The sequence below is a fragment of the Phyllobates terribilis genome, unplaced genomic scaffold (assembly GCF_046119375.1).
Source record: "Phyllobates terribilis strain yellow unplaced genomic scaffold, ASM4611937v1 Scaffold_4__5_contigs__length_816908805, whole genome shotgun sequence".
NCBI classification, from domain to species: domain Eukaryota; kingdom Metazoa; phylum Chordata; class Amphibia; order Anura; family Dendrobatidae; genus Phyllobates; species Phyllobates terribilis.
In genome coordinates, this window is record NW_027362764.1 from 673,894,749 (window position 1) to 673,913,684 (window position 18,936).

An 18,936-nucleotide genomic window follows, 5' to 3' on the forward strand; every position below is an offset into this window, starting at 1 on the left:
GGGCACAGGATGAACAGGCCGCGACGAAGTCTACCACGTCCTTACGCAGGGTAGGCCACCAGTAATGCCGGGTAATAAGTTGGAAGGTCTTCTTTTGGCCAGCATGGCCAGCTAGTTTAGAAGAATGTCCCCAGCGAAGAACCCTCTCCCGATCTGGCACAGCTACGAACGTCTTACCGGGTGGAAGACGAGTCAGATCCAAGGGGGCCACATTCATCACCTTGGAGGAGTCGATGATGTGCGTAGGTTCCTCCTCTTGATCGGAGGACAGGAAGGACCGGGACAAGGCATCAGCTTTGACGTTCTTGTCCGCAGGACGGAAATGAAGAATGAAGTCGAAGCGGGCAAAAAACAACGACCACCGGGCCTGGCGAGGATTGAGTCTCTGGGCATTTTGGAGATATGCCAGGTTTTTGTGATCCGTGTAGATAATTACCGGGTAGAGAGCCCCTTCAAGCAGATAGCGCCACTCTCCCAGTGCCAATTTGATGGCTAGCAATTCCCGGTCTCCAATGGAGTAGTTGCGCTCCGACGAGGAGAAGATTTTGGAGAAGAAGCCGCACGTTACCATTCTCCCGGTAGAAGACTTCTGGGTGAGCACCGCTCCGGCTCCGGAGGAGGAGGCATCAACCTCCAGGTAGAATTGTTTATTACAGTCCGGACGGTGCAGGACGGGAGCAGAGGCGAAGGCTTTCTTTAGGGAAAGGAAGGCCTCCTCGGCTTCAGGCGACCATGTCCTGGGGTTAGCCCCCTTACGGGTAAGTGCAGATATGGGAGCAGTCCGAGACGAGAAGTGTGGGATGAAAAGACGATAATAATTAGCGAAGCCCAGGAATCGCTGTATCGCCTTCAAACCTTCAGGACGAGGCCATTTTAGAACGGAAGAGAGCTTCTCGGGATCCATTTGCAGACCTGTTTGGGAGATGACATAGCCCAAGAACGGAAGGGAGGTCTGATCGAAGAGGCACTTCTCGTATTTGGCGTAAAGGTGGTTCTGCCGAAGCCTAAGCAGGACCTGACGAACATCCCTCCGGTGTGTGGGGAGATCCAGAGAGAAGACCAAGATATCGTCCAGGTATACCACTACGCAGGAGTACAGGAGGTCACGGAAGATGTCGTTGACTAGTTCCTGAAAGACCGCGGGAGCATTACAGAGACCGAAGGGCATCACAAGGTACTCGTAGTGACCGTCCCGGGTATTGAATGCCGTCTTCCACTCGTCTCCTTGACGGATACGGACCAGATTATACGCTCCTCGTAGATCCAGCTTGGAGAAGATCCTGGCACCCTTGAGACGGTCAAACAATTCGGAGATGAGTGGCAGGGGATATTTGTTTTTTACCGTGATGAGATTGCGTCCTCTGTAGTCAATACAGGGACGTAGCGAGCCGTCTTTCTTTTTGACAAAGAAGAATCTGGCTCCAGCCGGGGAGGTAGATTTTTGGATAAATCCCCTAGCCAGATTCTCTTCAATGTACTCAGACATGGCTCGGGTCTCGGCTGCAGACAACGGGTAGATACGCCCACGGGGAGGAGTGGTGCCAGGTACCAGGTCGATCGGGCAATCGTATGGCCTATGGGGTGGCAACGTCTCAGCTTCCTTCTTACCAAAGACGTCCGCATAGGGCCAGTAGGGAGCCGGGAGACCAGGTAAGTTAGCTGGAGTAGGCTGAGGGCGAAGTGGACGGACCAGGACCAGGCAGGTCCTATGGCAGTCAGGACCCCATCGCAGTACTTCACCTGACCGCCAGTTCAATACGGGTTCATGTGTCTGGAGCCAAGGTAGACCTAGCAACAGGGAGTGAGAAAGTCCGGACAGCACATGGAATGAGATCTCCTCAGAGTGCAGCATTCCCACCTGCAGGGTTATGGGTTCGGTGACGAGCAGGATGGTCTCCGAGAGAAGTCTTCCATCCACGGAGGCGACTGACAATGGTTCAGCCAGGGACTTGGTGGGAATATGGTATCTCTCTACCAGAGACTGGGAGATGAGGTTTCCAGCAGCTCCAGAATCCAGATGGGCGAGTTCAAAGAGACAGTTTTCTCCCCAAGCAATAGAGACCGGTAAGGTCAGAGACGGAGAGGGCTTACTTTTGTCTAGGACGACCTCTCCGAGTGGTCCTAGAAACTGGCGTTTCCCGGCTTTTCCGGGCAGGAACGGATGAAGTGCTTCATACTGCCACAATAGAAACAGCTTCCCTCGGCTCGGCGAGATTCTTGGCGAGAACCGACCATCTTGGTCTGGTCGACCTGCATAGGCTCAGGAGAGTGTAGCTGAGGAGAGATGGAGGGAGTGACGGGTTTCTGAAAAGTAGGAGCTAGACGTGGAAACCTCCTCTCACGGGTGACCTCTTTGGCACGCTCCTGGAACCGCAGGTCAATCCGGATGGCAAGAGTTATTAGGTCATCGAGAGTGGTAGGAATGTCCCGACCGGCAAGTTCATCTTTAATACGGCCGGACAGACCCTCCCAGAAGACGGAAACCAGAACGTCATTATCCCAGGCCAGCTCCGAGGCAAGGGTACGGAACCGTATGGCATATTGGCCCACGGTGAGACTTCCCTGACGGAGGCGTAGCAGAGATGATGCGGATGAGGTCTTCCGTCCGGGTTCGTCGAAGACTTTCCGGAAAGCCGTGAGAAAGGCAGGCAAGTCGGACACCAGGGGGTCTCCTCTCTCCCATAGAGGATTTAGCCAGGCCAGGGCCTCTCCGGTGAGATGGGACATGATGAAGGCAATTTTGGCCCGGTCGGAGTTAAACTGGTGAGACAGGAGTTCAAAGTGCAGGGTGCACTGATTTATGAAGCCCCGAGCCTGGGCGGAGTCGCCTCCGAAACGAGGAGGTGCAGAAATCCGGGGTCTGGGGTAGGATACCATGTTATTAGTGGGCAGTGGAGCTGCCGGATTGCGAGTCATGGCACTGGCGGTGGTTGCAGGCAGAGCAGTCAGAGTGTCCAGGCGAGAATTGACATTCCGCAGGTGACCCAGGATGGACTCCTGTTGGGACCTCTGACGGGACAGTTCATGACACAGGTCCGAGAGCGAGGGAGCTTGGGTGCCACCGGGTTCCGGTGCCCGAGCAAACTGTAACGGGTCTGGGAGGCGGAACTTCTGAGCTACTATACAAGGGGGCGGTCCTTGTAAGGGAGCGGGTGGCAACCAGGGTAGACGGGCAGGCAGTCACAGCAGGTGACTGGGACAGTCTCTGAATGAACGGACAGGAGGTCACGGCAAGTGACCGGGGCAGTCTCTGGATGAACGGGCAGGAGGTCACGGCAAGTGACCGGGGCAGTCTCTGGGTAAAGGATTGGTACGACCTGTGGCGGCAGATGATAGACGTGAGTTCCCAGGTGAGCAGGCAAGAGTCTCTGGATAATCGGGTGGTCACAGCATGTGACGGCGGAGCCTCCAGGAAGACCAACAGACAGGTAGCAGATGAGCGCTCCCAGGTGAGCGGGCAGGAGTCTCTGGACAGGCGGGTGGTCACAGCACGTGACGGCAGAGCCTCCTGGTAGGCTAGCAGACAGGCAGCAGATGAGCGCTCCCAGGTGAGCGGGCAAGCTGGTCCTTAGACAGACTGACAGGAGTTGGAAGGCAGACCTTCGGACCTCAGGCTAGCAGGCAGGTAGCTGGATAACAGGCAGGAATTAGACAGCAGACTGGCAGGAATCTGGCAGGTATCTGGCAGGTAACTGGAAACGGGACCTGAGGGCTGAAGCAGAGTAGTGAACAGTGCTACAACATTGCTCGGGCACCTCCATTTTGGAGGAGGTGCCTTTTATATGGGAGGTCCTCCGGCAATTGGCCGGGGACTCCTTAGGACGGCGCGCGCGGTCCATTTAAGAGAGGGGGAGCGCGCGCGCGCCCTAAGCACACTGCCGGGGAAGGAGCGCGTGCCGGAAGCAGCGGGGAGAGAAGCGCTGGAGGACGCCGCGCCAGGAGCGGGGAGGTGAGAGGGACGGCGTCTCTGCCTAGAACGGGGCAGAGACGCCGATGCTACAGAGTGCATATCCAACAATCTTTAGTTCCTGTGCGCTTGGCTATAGTGTCATGCATATTTAACAATTTATTGTCCCAGGGCTCTTGTAGGTGTTCATGTAACTCCCGTTTACCTCGAAGGAATTCTCTATCATCAAAACACCAAACTATGCACCGGGCTTCATAATCATTAGGTTTACAATAGTACTCTATACAGTCATGAACATCTGGGATACCTCTTTTCTTCCTCCCTCCCAAGAATTATCAGTATCTGTGGACGTAGAACATTCACTTAAACTGTGTAAACACACCATTATCACCAAAAGACTACATAGGCCTATCACCGCTCCCCAGAGTCTTTTGCTCGCATGTGGTCCATATAACTGCTCATAGAGTTACATCTTCTTCTTTGTTTTATCCTCTTCACGCGATGGAAGAACAGCGCTGGAATTATCTTCAGCTGTTACAGCAGCGACTTAGGTGGCAGCCTGAGAGAAGCGTATTTCTGCTTTGTCTCAGACCACAAAAACTTACTTAGGGGTGCAGCTCAGGGTGTGTGGTACAGATGATGTCAGCTGGATCTTCTTTATCTGGCGCAGATGAAGATGTCGTCTCGGCAGTGGGTTGCACTCTTTTGCAGTGAGATGCGTGGATCCACGTCCCTCTTCCTTCTACCTTAACGCTGGTAGGGGTTGTCAACAGGACTTGGTATGGACCTTCCCACCGTTCTGTAAGGGAACCAGATCTCAAGAATTTACGTACCAACACGTAGTCTCCTCGCTGCACCTCGTGACAGGACAAAGTGACTTGTGGTTGCTGTAGATGTACACTCTGGGCAATGTCTTTTAGTTGTTTTTGCAAGCGTAAGACGTAGTCCACATTCAAGGTATTCTGAGCAGCCTGGGCAGTTTCTGGGGGTGAAAGTGGGTGATTAGGTATCTTGCCATACAGAATCTCAAAAGGTGATAACTGTAAAAGACCTCGTGGTGTTATTCTGATATCCATTAATACCAAAGGTAGGGCATCTGGCCACTTCATACCTGTTTCTTTACAACATTTTGCTAGTTTCTCTTTTATGGTTTGGTTATACCTTTCCACTTTCCCACTAGCTTGTCGGTGATAAGGAGTATGCAATTGTTGTTTTACTCCTATCATTGAACATAGTTTTTGGAACACTTTACCTGTAAATGCAGGACCTTGATCACTAGATATTATCTGTGGAATACCATATCTACACACAAATTCCTTACATATCTTTGAAGCAGTTATTTCTGCTGTCTGTGAGGCTGTTGGATAAGCCTCTACCCACCCTGAGAATTGATCAACACATACCAAGACATATTGCAATCTACCAACTTTAGGTAGTTGAATGTAATCAATCTGCAGAATTTGGAAAGGACCCGTGGTTGATGGGAGGTGAGAAGGTGGGGCTTTCACAGCTCCTCCAGCATTTTGCTGGAGACATGTTTGACAAGACAAACATTTTCTTTTTGCAATAACTGTGAAACCTGGTGCACACCAGTACGTATATACCAAATTTCGCATCGCGGTTTTACCTCCATGGGTTAAACCATGTGCAGCATCTGCTAACGCTGTCAGCAGAGATTTTGGGGCCACTGGTTTACCTTCACCGTTTCTCCAGAGGCCTTCTGAATCCTGGGTGCATCCTATGTCCTTCCATCGGGCCTTTTCCTGAGGAGAACAATTATTTTGCATTGTTTGCAGTTTTTCCCAATTTGGGATTTCAATCAGATTCATCATATGGGTGTTTAAAACTTTGCTTGCTGCCGTTTTTGCAGCTGCATCAGCTCTGTTGTTTCCTTTTGCTACTGGATCTTGTCCAGTGGTATGAGCCTGACACTTGATGACAGCAATCTCCTTTGGGAGATTCACTGCATCAAGTAACTGAGCAATTTCTCCTGAGTGGCTTATTGGAGAACCACTAGCAGTGAGAAAATTTCTCATTTTCCATATAGTACCAAAATCATGTATTACACCAAATGCGTACCTTGAGTCTGAATAAATGTTAACACGTTGTCCTTCTGCTAGCTGGCATGCTTTTGTGAGTGCAATTAGTTCTGCTCTTTGTGCTGAGTGTGGTGTTCCTAATGCTTCAGCATGGACCACATTGTGGTCATCCACTACTGCAAACCCAGAATTCAATTCTCCTGTGTCTGTTTGCCTGTGGCAACTTCCATCAACGTAAAACACCAGATCTGGGTTTTGCAGCGGTTCTTCTTGTAAATCTGCCCTAGGCAGTGTCAATGTTTGCGTGTGAAGTACACAATCATGTTCATCAGGGCATGCCATTCTGTCAAACTCACTGTCTGTGTCAAATTCACCAGTCTCACCATTCACTCCCTCTCTCTGAGACAAGAGTGTCTCATATGGTAGTAAAGTAGCAGGGTTCAACTGGGAACATCTGCGTAAAGTGATGTGACTTGGCTGTAAGAGTGTCACTTCCCATCTGGTAAGTCTGGCCTGGGTGACATGCTTGGTCCTCTGGCAGTTGAGCAGTGCACACACAGAGTGGGGGACCCATACAATCAAGGAGTGCATGAGAACCAGGTCTGCAGATTTCTCCACAGAAAATGCTGCTGCTGCAACGGCCTTAAGACAAGCATGCATTCCTCGTGCAACCGGGTCTAGTTCTGAGCTGTAGTAGGCAATTGGTCTGTTAGCATCATTATGACGTTGAGTCAATACAGCTTGAGCATGCCCTTGTACTTCATGGCAAAAAAGATGAAAAGGGAGAGCATAATTGGGTAAACCAAGAGCAGGGGCAGAGATCAAGGCTTCCTTCAGTTCTACAAAAGCAGTTTGAACTTCCTCTGTATGCTCAAAAGGTTCTGGGACAGTATCTTTGGTAAGGGCATACAGTGGTGTGGAATATAAAGAAAAACAAGGAATCCACTGTCTACTGTATCCAACCATCCCTAAAAACTGTCTCATCTGTTTCTTGTTATAGGGAATGGTCATATGTTTAATGGCCATTACTCTTTCTGTCAAGAGATGTCTTAGTCCTTTTGTCAAACAGTGTCCAATGTATACTACCTTAGTCTGGCACAGTTGCAACTTGGCAAGTGCTGCTTTGTGTCCGTTTTCTGCTAGAAAGCACAGAAGGGCTTCTGTATCTTCCAGACTCTCATCTTTTGAAACAGAACACAGCAACAGGTCATCCACATACTGAATCAAGATGGATCCGCATGGGAGCACTAGATCTGCCAGATTGTTACAGAGTGCTTGACTGAAGATGGTAGGTGAGTTTAGAAAACCTTGTGGCAACCGAGTCCATGTATACTGCTGTCCTCTGTAAGTAAAGGCAAAAAGGTACTGGGAGTCAGGGTGTATGGGGATGGAGAAGAAAGCGGAACACAGATCTACGACAGAAAAATAAGAACTATTTGCTGGGATCTGCATTAAGATAGTAGCTGGATTTGGAACGACTGGGTGTAATGGTACAACCACTTCATTTATGGTCCTTAGATCTTGAACCATCCTCCACTGTCCCTTACTACCAGGTTTCTTGATGGTGAAAATAGGACTGTTACATGGACTCTGAATTTTCTTCAACACACCTTGTATCAAGAGTGATTTAATAGTTGGGGCTATGCCAACTTCAGCTTCTGGTTTTAATGGGTATTGAGGTTTACAGGGGAGGATACAGTGAGGTTTTAAGTCAATTTGTACAGGTTGGACATGATTCATGTTACCAACCTCAGTAGAATCAGTATTCCACAATTTAGGTGGGACCTTTGTCAACATTGATTCTACCGCCGGATCCAATATTTTGGAGACCAATATGGTATCTGGACTCATGTACAATAAATTCACTGCATCCTCCGTATGACCCTTGGGTACCTGTAAATGTACTCCATCCGGGGTACAAAATATGGTACAATTCAGTTTACATAGCAGGTCCCGTCCCAGGAGGCTTATCGGGGCATCTGCTGACAACAGAAAAGAATGTTCAGTTGTAATGGGACCTATAGTAACCCTAGTTGGATCTGAAATAGAAAGAAAATTAGGTTTTCCTGTGACTCCAACCGTTTTCAATCTTTCTCCTGTTTTGGGAAGGAATGAGTTATCATTAATTAGAGACACTGAAGCACCTGTGTCAATGAGAAAAGGTACAGTTTCTCCTGCCACTTCACAGTGTAAAACTGGTTCTCTAGAGGAAAAGGAAGAAGTGTTTAAAGGCATTAAAGGGTTAACCATATATTGCACAGTTTCACTATCATCTAGTCAACTCTGTTTATCTTCTTCCTGCTTTTGTTGTTTCTTTGGTTTCTTGCAATACCTGGCAATGTGACCCTTCCCATTGCAATTGAAACACCTAAAATCCTTCCCTTTTGAGTTGTCATCCTTGTTAGCAGTGCCTGTGGTTTTCAGAGTTCTCTCTGTAGCAGATATTTGTAACTGCATTAATCTTTCTTCCTTTTTCTTTTGTGCCCCCTCTAGATTTTTCTCGTGATGATATAAATCAGCTAACACACTATCCATAGTTAAAGTTTTCCAATGAGGCATCTGAGTGGTTAATCTGCTTTTTAACACCTTAGTTAACCCATCAACAAATGTTTGGATAAGAATTATAGCTACTTCAGGAACTTCAAATAGACTTTTTTCACCACTCTGATCTTTCACCAACTGACTGAATCTGTGATAATACTCTCTTACTGATTCAGTTGACCCTTGTTGTATATTGCTTATAGTATTCCAATCAGGGGTTTGCTTAAACATTTCCTTATAATTGTGACGAATTTTATCCCACTGATTTTGTACCTCATCAATTTTGAACTCTGGATTAGGTCCAGTATATTGAGTATTCTTAAGTAATTCTACAACCTCTGCAGGTGTAAATTCAGTATGCAAGATTTGTAGAATATCTTGACCATATAGTTGATGTGTATGAAAGATCTTATCTAACATTTCCCAAGATCTTCTGGGATTTTTCCTATATTCACCCACTTGCTTATTTATCTCAAACAAATCAGTGCAAGTGTAAGGTTTTCTCATCTTCCATGACTGGTTACCTGGGCCTGTGATTTCTTGCATGGGGTACATTTGAGCAGGGGGATTGTTTTGTAGGCGCCTTCTACCTTCAGTTATAATGTTATCTGTGCTTACATTGGTATAATTTTTATCTATTATTGGTGTTTTGTCAGAATATTCTTCCAATTCCCTATTTGGGTATAATTCTTCTCTTACTACAGTGGTCCTAGCAAGTGTTCCTTCATGCACCATCTCATCTATACTAGCACCAGATGATGATGGGCTTGTTTTTATAATACCAGTATCTGTGATCATGGAAAAAGGTGCATCGGGACCTATTGGGGCAGAAGCTTGCAATGGGGAAGGTGTGGTTACGGATGCATAAGGCTGAGCTGCTTGTGCAACTCTGGCAGCCCGGGCTTGGTCTATCAGGCTCTGGGCCATGCAGGCTATCATTTCTTCATCATCACAATCCATCATATTTAATAATTTTGGTTTACTAGAATAATATGATGGTGGGGCACGAGGCATAAGAGGAGTCACGGATACTGGATTAGTGGTAGATGCAGCTACTTCTAACCAAGAACAGTACATTTTCTGTTCTTCCTCACTGATACAGCAAGGTGATATAGTCTTTAATAGAGTAATATCTAATGTGCCTTCAATTGGTAGATCAGGCAAAACAGATCTCCATCTAGTCCATATATTGAATGCTGGTTGCCCATATGTATCAATCATATAAATCATCGGACTCCCTTTTGAGTATTGTACACATTTAATTTCCTTCTGTGGGGTTTTGCCGGGTTTAGCACAATTGCTATGGACATTCCCCATTTCCTCTTTGGAGTTATTTTATTACAGGAAATAAATGTGGGTCTCGTCAGACCAACTTATGAGTTAACAATATTCAGTGTAAATATATATATATATGAATGATACTAAGTTTCTTATCACTTTTCAAACTTATTTTTCTAAACTAAGTTATTAGTTCAAACAATTAATGACAATAACCGTATGTCTATTTGTAATTTTTATCTGGTTATTCCAATATGTTTGCTCAGAGTGCTGTGCAATATTAATACCACTGTCCCGTCTCATTAGCTTGTGCTTGTGAAACGTTCACTGAACAGGAGAAACTGGCAGTGAGTGTGAGTGATATATTGATTAGGTAAACAATAGTAACAATAGTATATTACACAGCTCTCTCAGGAAACAGACCAGAAATATCAGCAATATTTACATGACAGTAAAACTTTATAACATTGAAATAAACTCTAATACCTTACGTACATTTACTATATACCCTTTGGGAGAGTGGATAAAATAAAGGCTAAAATAAATACCTCAGACGCTACTGGACAGGAACAAGAAGTTACTGACAGGTCAAAGTGGATGACCACCCAAACAACAGGGAATTCTCACCTGCAGCGCGCTTTTGTAGTAGTGATCCACCTGTCCAGCCAGCATACAGCTTGCAATTCTCCCGTCCAAAGTAGCGGCGTGAGGTCCCGGGTTTCGGCACCAACTGATATGGAATAACGTCTCAGTCTCCCAAAGGATGAGTGCACACACTATCTCTGCAGATTAAAGAAAGTTTTATTGTAGCCACAAGAGCTCTGATCAATATTAGAACAGAACTGCCTCCATTGTATTGGGGCACAATTCTTATAGTATAAATTGTGGGTTGTACATAGTAGGTGGGACATAGGAAGATTATAGCATAACCAATCATCTTACAATATAAACAACTAGCATCCAATCATTAGTAATCAGGCGATTACATAAAATACTTACCTATGTACTTATATAATTACTTGATGCAATGTACCTGTTTTGTTGGTCAATGTGCTTTCCCTAGATCAACCTGACCTCAAAAGGGCATTTTGACTAAGATAAGCAACCCCTGCAAATTCCACAGTGGCTTGGGTAAACTTTACATCTTTGCTTAGAGATTATTGATTAATCTTATTATAATTTAGTTGTTTAAGCAGCATATTTTACTACATTGGTTTATAGGAGTGTTAAAGGGTTATATTAAAAGGGATTAATTGATATGGTATACTAATTTTCCTATCAGTAGTGAACCAAAAATACACACACAACTAGCGCATGTCAACTAGACACGATGGCTGAGGCATAGAACTCAGAAAAATGATTATCGATTAACATTCCAAATGAATTTCCATAATTAACCATTTAACATTTCCCCCTTTTTTGAGAATAAAAGGACTTTAACTGAAAAATCTCAAAAGAAGATACATTCATCAATCATTTTTTCTTTCCTTCTTCCTTGGCAATATCATTAAATTTCCATAATAATAATAATAGTAATAATAGTATCAATATCGGATTATTGTTATATAATGATGTGAATTGATGTTATGGTAAGCCGCGACTAATATTCATTTAATATGTATAATTATACTTCCCTATATCTAAATTGAAGCAATCGCGGGTTCAATCGTCATCATCTGATGTCATCGGGTCGTCGTCTCGTCTTCTTCTTGGTTCTTTTATAACACAGTCTTTAGATGAAAACTCCTTTGAAATAAATTACAGCATGTAGATATTGTACAGTCCATAATTGTGTTCATTATTGTTCAGTCCATAAACTGTACTCTTTATTAGAAAGATCATGTGTGTCAGTTGATAAGAAAACAAAGTCCATGGATGAAATGTAGCTTTAATATCTGTGCAGTGTCACCTGGACTTACGTTGGATCGTCTTTGGAATCTTCCGTGTGTCCGCACTGGTCTCGTGTCACTTTTGGAACAGATGTGAAGTTTTTGGTCAGTAAAGCAAGGGCTAACTTGACACTTTCCTGCTTTATATAGCACCATAACCAGTACTCAGTCCTTTATATACAGGACACATATGCCAGGTATTACCTGTTCACCAGCTTTCATTGAAGCGTTGCAGGTGATAAGAAACCAGTGGAACGTGATGAAACTTGAACACAACACAGTACATATAGGATCATCGTCCTCTGCCGTCCTGGTGATCAGTGGTGTGAATTGTATTGTATGTAATGGACACAGTCTATTATGACACTCAGCATTCACACCTGTTACCTTCTGAGACGTCCGGATATCAGTTGCTTCTTCTTGTAACTTTTGAGAATCTCTTTGATTTATAAAAATTAAAAGTCTTTATTAAGATAGAATTCATAATTGCGATGTCTTGATTGAAGTCTTCATTCCCTAATCTGATACCAAATCTGGCAGTTTTTCCTAACCTATAATATCACAGCGTACCATAGCAATCAGTAATATCCATCTAATTATTATCAAAATATTAAAATAAATTATGTTTGGAATAATAAACAATAATAGATAATAATTCATTATCAATCAAGTTCTCCATATGATAGAACATTTTTATGTCATAGGTGTAATTACCTTTTCCAACCCATAGGTGTCAGTGTATTTTGAAAAAACAAGTTTTTATATCTTTATTAAACCAATAATATCAAAGAATGTATACTCCTGAACCAAAATGAATAAATATATGAATGTATGAATGAATGAATGAATGAATAAATGAATGAATGAATTGTTGTGTTTACTCAGAAAATGTAAACATTTTTTTCCTTAGCAATATATATTTAATGAAGCAATACTCTTGTATTAGACATTACTTTATTAAATATTAATGTGTTTTCTCAATTGAGATATTGAACTCAAATAAAATCAAATGAGAATTAAAAAATGAAAAAATAGAAAAATAAGAAGTATAAAGTAAGAATAAAATTTAAAAAATTAAAAATAAAATTAAGTGTAAAAATAAGAATAAAAATAAAAATAAGGCCTTTAAATTTTAATGACAAATGCAGAGTAATTATATTCTCCATAAAAAATACCCTTATATCTCCATTATCTGGATGATTTCATATTTGTCATAACCTTGTACCACCAAAAAATATTAAATTATGCAACTTTGCATGTAATACTCTTCTTAATTATACCATAGTACCTTATTATTATTTCTTCTTTATTAAAATGTGTGGAAAATAAGTATTGATCAAAAGTGATTATGTAATCAGGATCAAAAACACATTTTCCCCCTTAATACCAAAAAAAATATTTTATAAAATTTATGTATATATCAGAACCAAATTAAAAATAATTATTCTTCTAGAAATATTGTGCATAAATTTCATATCGATGAGTAGCATAGATTTGACTAAAGAGAGGTGTGTGCCTATTTAGGTAACCATTAAAAATAATATTATAGTTATTCAAGAATATTATCATGTGGAAAATTATTCTAAATATAAATTTGCTTTGTAAACCATTTTGATGTGTGGTTGCCCTTATCCACTATTAGTTAAATCAAGAAATAATAATTATTAAAGAAATATAGAAATATACATATGTAGATAATACCTAATTATGTATTATAATTTCCTCAGAATTAAATATATTTTTGTACCTTCACATAAAGAAACTTTTTTTTTTCAAACATACAAACATACGAGGCCTCTGTCACATCAATCACACTTAGCAGCTGCTGATTTACTCATCTGTCACCTTCACTCTGACATTCACAGATCTGTTCAACTCAAACATTCCACATATGAAGTTTTAGATATATATATATATATTTAACCCAAAATTGTTGTATCCCAATTTATTAATGCGCATTGCCATATCAATTGAATATCTTTATATTTCTTTGAATATTCCCCAAGTACATATTATATAATATGAGAGTAAGTCACTGGAATTTCAGACACTTGAAAAAACTCTTGTCTTAGATTCTTTTTTCACTGGCTGCCCGGTCTTAAGTTACATCAGTTGAAAATAGAATGGATGGGATCCTATACTATTAGCTCAAAGTTCAAAGGCCGCAGCTGTCACACGTCATGCTGTAAAGCTACTTTAATTTGCACGAACACTTCATGCACAGAAAATATTAGCAACACAAAAGAATTAATAAGTATTACATATATATTATAGTTCAACTAGATATATTGTTATTATTTTAAAATGTTATACACATAAAATCATGCAATTTTTTCACTTCCTGTGTGAATAAAGAACTAAATCAATTTTAGAGTTCTTTGATCAAATCCTGCTTTGGAATGAAAACTCTAAGGAAATATAAGAAAATAAAATTAAATATCAAATTCATACAGAAACAGAATTATTTAAATATCGTATACATATATTGGTTGGTTCTAATGTAATTCAAAATATTGCTACTTAAATTTATATATATGAAGTTCTAATTTATTAATTAATATATACAGTGCCTACAAGTAGTATTCAACCCCCTGCAGATTTAGGTGGTTGACACATGCGGAATTAACTTGGCATTGTGACATTTGTACTGTAGATCAGCCTGGAAGTGGGAAATGCACTGCAGCAACTTTTTTTTTGTTTTTTTGTTTTTTTAAAACGTTAAAAGTTAATTCAGAGTGTCATTTATTATTCAACCCCTCAAATCACAAGTATTCTGTTTGGTCCCCCTAAAGTATTAAGAAGTAGTTCAGGCACCAAGAATAATGAGCTTCACATGTGTGGATTAAAGATCTCTTTTGCCAGCCTTTTCTGACTATTTAAGACCCTCCCCAAACTTGTGAACAGCACTCAGACATGGTCAACATGGGAAAGACAAAAGAGCATTCCAAGGCCATCAGAGACAAGATCGTGGAGGGTCACAAGGCTGGCAAGGGGTACAAAACCCTTTCCAAGGAGTTGGGCCTACCTGTCTCCACTGTTGGGAGCATCATCCGTAAGTGGAAGGCTTATGGAACTACTGTTAGCCTTCCACGGCCTGGACAGCCTTTGAAAGTGTCCTCCCGTGCCGAGGCCAGGCTTGTCCGAAGAGTCAAGGCTAACCCAAGGACAACAAGGAAGGAGCTCCGGGAAGATCTCATGGCAGTGGGGACATTGGTTTCAGTCAATACCATAAGTAACGTACTCCACCGCAATGGTCTCCGTTCCAGACGAGCCCGTAAGGTACCTTTACTTTCAAAGCATCATGTCAAGGCTCGTCTACAGTTTGCTCATGATCACTTGGAGGACTCTGAGACAGACTGGTTCAAGGTTCTAAGGTCTGATGAGACCAAGATCGAGATCTTTGGTGCCAACCACACACGTGACGTTTGGAGACTGGATGGCACTGCATACAACCCCAAGAATACCATCCCTACAGTCAAGCATGGTGGTGGCAGCATCATGCTGTGGGGCTGTTTCTCTGCCAAGGGGCCTGGCCATCTGGTCCGCATCCATGGGAAGATGGATAGCACGGCCTACCTGGAGATTTTGGCCAAGAACCTCCGCTCCTCCATCAAGGATCTTAAGATGGATCGTAATTTCATCTTCCAACAAGACAACGACCCAAAGCACGCAGCCAAGAAAACCAAGACCTGGTTCAAGAGGGAAAAAGTCAAGGTATTGGAGTGGCCTAGTCAGTCTCCTGACCTTAACCCAATTGAAAACTTGTGGAAGGAGCTCAAGAATAAAGTCCACATGAGACACCCAAAGAACCTAGATAACTTGGAGAAGATCTGCATGGAGGAGTGGGCCAAGATAACTCCACAGACCTGTGCCGGCCTGATCAGGTCTTATAAAAGACGATTATTAGCTGTAATTGCAAACAAGGGTTATTCCACAAAATATTAAACATAGGGGTTGAATAATAATTGACCCACACTTTTATGTTTAAAATTTAATAAAATTCAAATGAGCAACATAACTTTTTGGTTTGTAAGATTTATGCTTCTGTTCATAAAACCTACTCTCGTTTGCAGTTTGAAGGCTCTAACTTATTTGCATCTTATCAAACCAGCTAAATCTGCAGGGGGTTGAATACTACTTGTAGGCACTGTATATATATATATTTTATAAACATATATATAAATACAATTATACGCAATCTCTACTTAGACAAGTGTATATATATATATATATATATATATGAACTATTAGAAACTATGTAACTACAATTTTACTGTATGAGATTATAAATAAATATTGAGACATTGTATTACATTTTGATACAACATTATAATTACAGTTTTTCCTTAGCCACTCCCTAAACCAAATCTTTTGTCTCTCTCAAATATCTCCAGGAACGCCCTATTTAGGAAAGACATTTTTCTATCCTTCAAAACCTCAGAGAACTGCCTGTTCTTCTGTCCACATTACATTACGTCACAGTGAGTTGGTCGTCTCACCTGTCTCTGTCCATCAGTTTCAGCCATTTTCCTTTTTAGAGAATCACAGTTCTGACTGAGAATTAACTCATTCTGTGGAGAGATGGATCTTTGCACTGGCTGATATGGCTTATAACATATATGAAATCTTCTGCGTATTTGATAGAGTTCACTATGGGGATGACTCAGTCTAGGAGAGTTTGATATTGGCTTTTGGTAAGATTTTACCTTTCCTGGTTTTATAAATTTAGCTTGATTTATTTTCTTTTCACGATTCTCATGTTTTCTAACAAAATCCAGCATCTGCGCACATTCAAATAATGAATTTTTTTGTGATGCCATAACTTGGGAAACTGAATTTAGGAATTTGAATTTTTGTACAAAAGTTGTTATCATATGTTGTACTTTTCCATTTTTGATGAGAGCTTTGTACAACCGTTCAAATATGGACATGCATGTATATGTACATTCCTTCCTACCAAACCTTAGTTTCTGCAGATCTTCTATGTTGGGAAAATCCTTTGTGACACAATAAATCAAATATCTTAATCTGTCCGAATCATTTTCCCATCCATTAGGAGAGTCATTTTCACAGGGCATTAAATGTAAACGTCTGGACAATGTCACAGGAATCCATATTTTAAATAATTGATTCCTCTCCTCATTGGATAAATCAAACTTATCAGAGAAGCTCTCAAATGTCTCTGAATTTCTACAGGCATGGATTTTGACATCATATTTTGGCATGATTTTGTATAATTTCAGCAAATTTTTCCTCATTTTAATTTGGAGTTGAGCCTGGGTAATTCCAGAATTCTCTGATATTTTTAGTGGCTCTTGTACGTCCGTTCCTCCTACGTCACTCACGTCTCCTCCCACATCACCTAGTATGTCGGTTTCTCGTATGTCAGTCATGTCTCCTCCCATGTCAGGTTTCTGTATGTCCGTCTCTTGGTCAGACCCAAGGTCACCTTCAGTTACAGACACGTGTCTTACTTCTTGTTCATTTTCCACATTACAGTCAGAATCAGTATCACCGTCTGACACTTCTACACTATTTTCCTGCTTAGAAATCTCTAACACAAGACTATGAAAAAAATCTACCAAATGTAGAATTTTTCTCAATTTCTGTTTGTCTCTATTTACCAATTTAGAAGTTAACTGTAAATTCTGCAATTCACATTCTTTGTATAAACTGAGCCACAAAACGTCTATGTCATCTCCTACATTACCTTTGAAATTAATATTACTTTGTTTAGCAAAAGAAGAAATTATATCCATATTTTGCTTACCTTAAGATTCCTTGGCTTCTCTTTATCAGCACGTCCTGTCTTCAGTTCGTCTGATTCTTTTCCTGTGTGATTCTGTTCCTTGTTAGTACCTCTGCTTCCTGTCTTTCCTCAGTCTGTAGGTCCTTTCTGCTTCTCGTGACAAACTAGTGAATTTACTGACACGTGAATAACAGCTGTTCAGCTCGTCAGGACTCCCCCCTTGTTCACGGAAGAAATTCACTTACTCAATTTAAAAAACAAAAAAACAGGACTGGCTGGCTCACCATTGTAAAATAATTCTCTTCCTGTATTATTTTTTTCTACTGAGGACTTCTCAAAGTATCAATATCACGATATTCTTATAAAAAATGTATCTATTTATTCTTGGATTGTCCATTAAAAAGAATCAGATTGCAGCAGGTACATACAATAATTAGTTATAAAGTAATGTCCATTTGTCCATAATTAGCTTAATTGTTGAGATTCACCCATCTTTCCTTGGATCCTGGCTGGTAAATCATGTCTTTGTCCAGCATGTGTCCAGACCTACATGTCATCTGCTTCTCAGCAAGAAGATTCTGTGTCTTGTGGGGTGGGCAGAGCAAGAGAGCCCCCCCTTTCTGTACCATGGGCTTTTATAGCCAGTCGTATGGACACCTGTTCTACATATGGTAGTGAACCAAAAATACACACACAAATAGCGCATGTCAACTAGACACGATGGCTGAGGCATAGAACTCAGAAAAATGATTATCGGTTAACATTCCAAATGAATTTCCATAATTAACCATTTAACATTTCCCCCTTTTTTGAGATTGCCAGGTGCTGTAGGCTTTTGCTTTTTCCTTCCTTCCACCAGCAGGGGGCACTCTCTTCTATGCCTTTTTTCCATTCCCTTTCACAAGTGCACACATTAATTCTCTTTTCTTTTTTTCATTTGCTTTCTCTCTTGCGCTATTTCATCTCTGCAAAATACCAGCATCCTTCTGATCACCGTGGGCCTCCAGCATTGTTGCTTCTTTACTTTTAATACTAGGCTCCTTTTCACCAGGACCAGCGTCTCCCGGGTGGCTGGAGGCAACCACAGGTAACCCCAAGCAGAAGGCCTTTGCAGGCAACACGACCCTCCCCCCTGAAGAGCAGCTCAAAGTCACTGGCAACCATCTCACCCTCTTCCTTCATTCACCCCTGGACGTCTCGCTCAGCCCCCAAGTTACGGGTCCAGCTTGCTCTTTCTGTCACATTACCGCGATGAAGGGTTTAGCCTGCAGGAGACCCTGCGCCGAGCCATTTTTGAAGACACCTGATGCGGCGGGTGAATCACTGCTAAATAAACCACACCTGTAGGGATGGCACAGCCTTTGCATGGACCCTTCGGAGCCCGCCCCGTCACGGCCAGATTGGTCGCCACCAAGCGATCCTGACAAAGGCTGGCCGGGTGATGGATCAAGCAGCGTCTACTGGCCATACCACCTTGGATACGCCTGATCTCGTCTGATCTCGGAAGCAAAGCATGGCTGGGCTCGGACAGTT

At 42.2% G+C, this 18,936-nt stretch overlaps 1 pseudogene; it reads left to right on the plus strand.

Annotated features, from left to right (window-relative positions):
- Positions 1-18,858: 18,858 nt before the first annotated feature.
- Positions 18,859-18,936, plus strand: part of LOC141268333 (5S ribosomal RNA) — a 120-nt pseudogene continuing 42 nt past the window's right edge.